General features: G+C 34.9%; 1 protein-coding gene across 2 annotated transcripts in view; it reads left to right on the plus strand.

Annotated features, from left to right (window-relative positions):
* The first annotated feature begins 2,710 nt into the window (after window positions 1–2,710).
* Window positions 2,711–5,752, plus strand: part of LOC129760502 (uncharacterized) — a 21,829-nt gene continuing 18,787 nt past the window's right edge. Inside the window, exon 1 of one of the 2 annotated variants that reach the window (XM_055758155.1) lies at window positions 2,711–3,696. The gene's annotated coding sequence lies outside the window, so the exon portion shown is untranslated. The remainder of the gene's footprint in view (window positions 3,697–5,752) is intronic. The other variant, XM_055758154.1, reaches the window with a different exon arrangement.

The raw sequence follows: 5,752 nt of genomic DNA on the forward strand, positions 1-5,752 counted from the left end.
CCTCATAGAAAACATTTATAACTGTTTTGAAAGAAGAAAGCTTCTAAAACGATCGATATTATTTGGCACTGTTTTGGTTAGTTCATGGTTTTTAAAAATTTATTTTTAACAATTTCAGTAAAAAATCTTGATTAAAAACTTATTAATATGAGATCGAATTAGAATCTGTTAAAAAGTTTAAGAAAATTGTTCCATATTTAAATTTTTCGTGTTAATGTTAGCAAAAATTTACATTCAATCGCAACAGTCTAAAAATGAATGAAGAAGGAACCAATGAGTCTGTTTACCAGTTCATGTCTTCTCATATAAGGGAACATCCATAAATGACGTAGCTTTTTTTACGAGTTTTTACACCCCCCCTCCCCCCTCGTAGCATTTCGTCACAAAGTCATAGACCCCCCCTAAATAATAACGTAGCTTTAATAAACACCCCCCCCCCACCATTTTCAAAAATCGTTTTTTAATTTTAACTTTTATTATCAGCATTTTGCAAGAATAATACAAAAAATAACAAAAAAGGGAAAGAAGTTAGAAATGGAAGTTTAAACAAGCATATCAATCAGTCAAAAAAAAATCAAGCTACCTTTCAACAAACAGGATAGCTAGTAAGTATTCAATCAGTTGCGTCGGTCCAAATTATCTCCATTCGGGATTCCAATGAAATGGTTGGGCAGCTTTCCTCCATCGTCTGTTCGGCTGGAATAATTGCATCTGCGATGTCAGCTGCCTCCACTTACTCTCTATCGTCCTCCGGAGTGATGACCAGCACTTCGTGACATCTTTTGCCGACAATTCGCTTTGGACGAATCTTTCTATCCGAGACTGGAGCCTTGTGAATTTTGCAATGCTCCTTTTGGAGGACATTTGAAGCAAAATATAAATTGCATGTCTTGCATGTACGTTCCTTGATACGCTTGAAAACAGTCGGGCAGTAGGAGCCAAAAGCTACATGTTCAGACTAGATTGAATTAGGCATAATTTTGCTCAATTTTAATTTTTTTTCCAATATTCAATTAAAGCTACGTAGCTTTACGTGAACTCCTTCCCCCCCCCCTCTCGTCACATATTGTCACACAAAGTCAAACTCCCCCCCCTCCACCTCAAATGCTACGTCATTTATGGATGTTCCCTAAGTAATATTTACAAAATTCAAACATGTACTTAGCTTTTCATCCGTTGTGGGAATATTTCGGAATGCAGGAAATTCGGAAATTTATACTCCCGATCTCTGATCCAAATTCTTCGCTTTCCTTGTCCTCTCAGCTTAGCTTTCGTGTTTCTTAACCATTTATTTAGTCTCCTTAGAATGGCTCAACTTCCTAATTGTTCATCACTTATTACACAAAATACACATTTCCAGCAAACTCCATTTCAAACGCATTTAAGTAGTGCAAAATTTAAGTTCGGAGCATATGCAAATCATGTCATTTTTTATTTTCACTGCCAAATAATTGGAGCTAGCAAAGAGTAGCCCGGCGCTGTAGAAAAGGATCTTTGTTTTTTTTTTAAATTCTTTGGACGAATTGTTCAATTTAACACAACGATTGATGTTAATTGATAGAAACTTCATGAAACAAAGCAGGAAATTGTTTAGAAATATAAATTATTCCAACATAACTGGCATTTGAAAAGAAAGAACGAATATAATATTCGCTTTGATTGAATAAATTTTGATTTTGTGAAAGAAAACTCCAAGAAAACATTGAAAACGATGTTCTCCATACAAACATCCGTCCAAAAAAGAGAGAAATCGCCTGTTGGACAATTATGAACCTTATTTTCAAACCGGCACAATTTTTGATCGCGTTATTCGATTTGAACGAAACTTGGCCAGGTATTAGATCAAACATTTTTACATTTTTTGACCAAATTTCAAGATTTTCAATGAAAATTACCAAAGATACAGCAAATTTAATGAAGCAATTCATTCAGTCATCGTTTAGACTTCATTTTTTTCATGAAAAAATATCATCCGAGAAAGAAATGGCAGCTTGTCAAAGTTGGAAGAGAGTGCGCATCTTCACGCGATTTCATTCTTTTTTGAACGCAACTGTATAAAACTACCCAAAAATTTTGGTTTCATTCTAAACATTATAAGAAAATTGGTATGACATTTTCGGTGTCGCAATAATTTAGTGTTCGCCCTCTATAAGTTGTAGAACTAGACTTAGAACTAATCTCGCCGCAATCATCATGGCATTATTACAAATAATAATTAAAACTGCGATAAAAATCTTAAACAGAGGTAGAATGATCGTGGTCGAGGGTCTGCTAAAGGAAGTAAACTTTATTCTACGAGTCACGTGACGTGACTTGAAAAGTTTTACCTTCTACTTTAAGAATCTGATTAAATTGTTTGGTTTCAAAGTTTCTATAAATCTAATTTTTAGCTGTTTTTCTATTTTACTGAAAACATCAAATCAAAACTGCGAATCTCGGAATGCATCACTCAGTATTCCTCTAATGATTTTAAGACTTTCCCAACAACACCTTCGAAACGGAACAAGGATATAGAAAACAAAATCAGAGCAACTTGTACATAGGTAATTAGCAGATCCTCAAGACAACAACGGACGGAATCAGTACGTATGTGGGTACAACACTTCTCTGCTCTCCCCACTCGATGAGCAGGTGTGTGTGAATGAGGGAAAATGAGCAACGATAATAACCATTGAAGCCACCCCCCCGAAAAGGCCGCTCGATGGAAAACTCCGTCAGTTCAGTTCAGTCTTACTAGCCGTTCGATACACCTGTCGCGTAATGAGAACGATGAACGCTCAGCAGTAGTATCATCGTCATCGTCGTCGTCGTGTTGTTTAAGTCGCCGCGTTTGATTCGTCGTTCGATGTACCGGTTGAACCTTCCCGGCTGATTCCAGCTAGCTAGGTATCTATAACAATAACATCAGCTGCGGTTATGCATTGATAAGTGTATGTACGGTAGAGTTGTGATGCAAATCGATACCCTCCTCCATATGCACTAACTAATCGAACGGTAGCATCGCCCCATAGTTGGTTGTTAGTAGTTTGCAGTTGCATGCAAATTTATCCATCAAGGTGTGGTGGTTATGCAGTTCGCGTATCGTGCGCATCATGGAAGAAATTTGATCTCGGGATCCACTGGCAGATATTGGAGGGCGTCTAGACGCGGCCAAACGTGCACCAGTCAGTCAGTCACTCATTGATTGATTATTAAGTATACACTCGGAATATGGAAAACGATCGAAACGATAGTGAAATGTGGATTAACGTACCTGCCTTGGGAAAAACGTGCTTTGTGCCGACAAGGCGCTCATTGCTGTGAGAAATTGTAACCTGAAGCCAATAGTGCTTACAACCTGGTGGATACACATGTGCTACGCAAATTCGTGAATACAACAAATGGGAGAAATGTGTGCTCGTAACTAAAGTGAGGGTTCAAGGAAAAACAAAAGTCTTGGATCTTGAAAAAAATGTTGTGTAACGATGTAATTTAACCTGACAAAATAAAGCACCGCCAGTGATAAGATTCAGCCTGAGAATCAGAAAATGTTTCACACGAATGTTCGTATCTGATAAAAAATCGAAGATCCGACGCTTACTGATAGAGCTGGAATTATTCGCATGCTAAACGTATCGGATTCAGGCACCTATGCTACACATTTCCTAATTGGAGTGGTACTACCAGAGTACATCTTGATTGCAGTAAGTTTAAATTGTGAGTGTATCTAAAATGAATCCATTGATCAAAGCCAAATAACTTACGGTCAATCATCATCATAATGTCATGGAATCACAAATGACATGGTCTCGCAATCCACAAAGAGATTGTACTGGAACGAATATATAAAGGTTATGTTGAATCATGCATTGCATTGCAGCTTTCAATCGCTTTGACTTGTTTAATTTATACCTACAAGGGGTTTTTTTGAACCACCAACTTTTTAAATTTACGATTTATTAAAAAAAAATCTTGTCGGAAACAAAACAAAGATTTTTTTCAGGAGCAACATTTTTAATCTTATTATTTTATTTAAATAAAATGGTTTTATAATGGGATTGACAAAGTCAATAGCTGAGAAGATCATAATATGGAATTGTCCCTAGGACATAGGTCGGCAATCTGCGGCTCGCGAGCCGCAAGAAATAACTGTTGTTTTAAAACAACAAAAGCTTAAATCAATTTATTTATTTCTTAATCGTGTGTATGTTTTTCAATTAATCAAACACGGTAGTTGGCTGTAGCTAACAGAAAAATCAAAGTTTATCATTTACAAAAGCACAGCCTCTGTTTTGTTATCAAACAACGTTACCTACATCACTTTATTTTTATTATTTGAAGAAGAGAAATCACCGTAAATTTTGTTTTATGAAATAAAGTTGCGGCTTTATCGGTGGAGGGGGGGGGGGCGGTGTTTAAAGAGTTGAAATGAAAGACGGATAGAAGATCAGAAGAAAATTCTAAGGTGGTGAAAAGAGTGAGGAGCATTTGGAATAGAAGCTTGACCACATACTAAATTCTTTGTCCCGCACCAATTAACAGTATTGAAAAAGTAGTACCCAATAGAGAAGGCACTACATTTTCAATACAGTTAATTATGGACGGTTCGGCCGTGAATCAGTTTTCATGTAAATCGTCTTCATGTTTTTCGAGTTCTGTCCTATTTCTAGTTGATTGTGTAAGGAAGCCCCCTTTCTATAAAAAGAAAGATTCTTGAAACTATAATACAAACCATCTCTGGCCCGAAAAACCCTCGGATACCAAATTTCAAACTACAAAACCGAGAATTGAAATCACAAATCAAAGTTGGACAGCTTTTGAAACTCGAATCAGCAATGAGAATGAATGAGAATTTCATTTCTCAAACTTTATTTAAAAACTCAATCGCAGGTTTGATGCTTGTTATTGGAAACAAAATAGATCTTCAAACTCCCAAGCATTTTTTTCTTAAATTAAATTACATGGATTTCAAAAATTCTAAGTTTTAAAGCCAAGATTTCCAAAAAACAAACAAATTTCGAACGAAGTTTTAGAAACGGACATGTTTTTATTTCCATTTTGGATTAAGAATTAGGTTATTATCGTTAATTTATTTTTATTTGTTTGGAAACTTCAAAAGTGTCCTTTAATTATTCTTGCCAGTTAAAATGTTCTGTTTCTATATTATCTGTCACGATTTTTCAATCCAAGCTCCGAACCACACTATTAAAAATTTATTCTGGTGAAACTACCGACTATTTTACAGTAATGTAAGCTTTAGTCAAAGATGAATAATCTTCAATGTTTTAATTTTTATTCTAAAGATTCTGTGATTCTAAAGATATCACAAATGACATGAGTAAAATGAGATTTTTAAATTTTATAGATTCATAATATTCTGAACACTCGTTCGCTTGATGTCATGAATTTCCGATATTTTTATATTTGAAAAACATATGTATCCTTTTATCAGGACCATGATTATGAAGATTCAAATTTTTGCTACATGAATTCCAGTTGAATTTAGCCTCATTCTTCTAGATTTTGGAAAAGATTAGCTAATTCTGGAGAACTGCCATAAGGAGGCTTGAAAATTTCAAGGAAATTTAAATCCATTTACTTTGTTTAAATAATTAAATAAAAAACTTTCCTTTTCCTAAGAAATTATAAATTACAATAATATGTTCAACTCTTTCACTTTGACATTATGCAAAACGTCCATTTAAGATTGATATGGATTTTAAATTCTCTCGAAATGATATTTGCCAACGCATTAAAATTAATATAAAATCAA

The sequence above is a fragment of the Uranotaenia lowii genome, unplaced genomic scaffold (genome assembly GCF_029784155.1).
Source record: "Uranotaenia lowii strain MFRU-FL unplaced genomic scaffold, ASM2978415v1 HiC_scaffold_63, whole genome shotgun sequence".
Lineage (NCBI taxonomy): Eukaryota > Metazoa > Arthropoda > Insecta > Diptera > Culicidae > Uranotaenia > Uranotaenia lowii.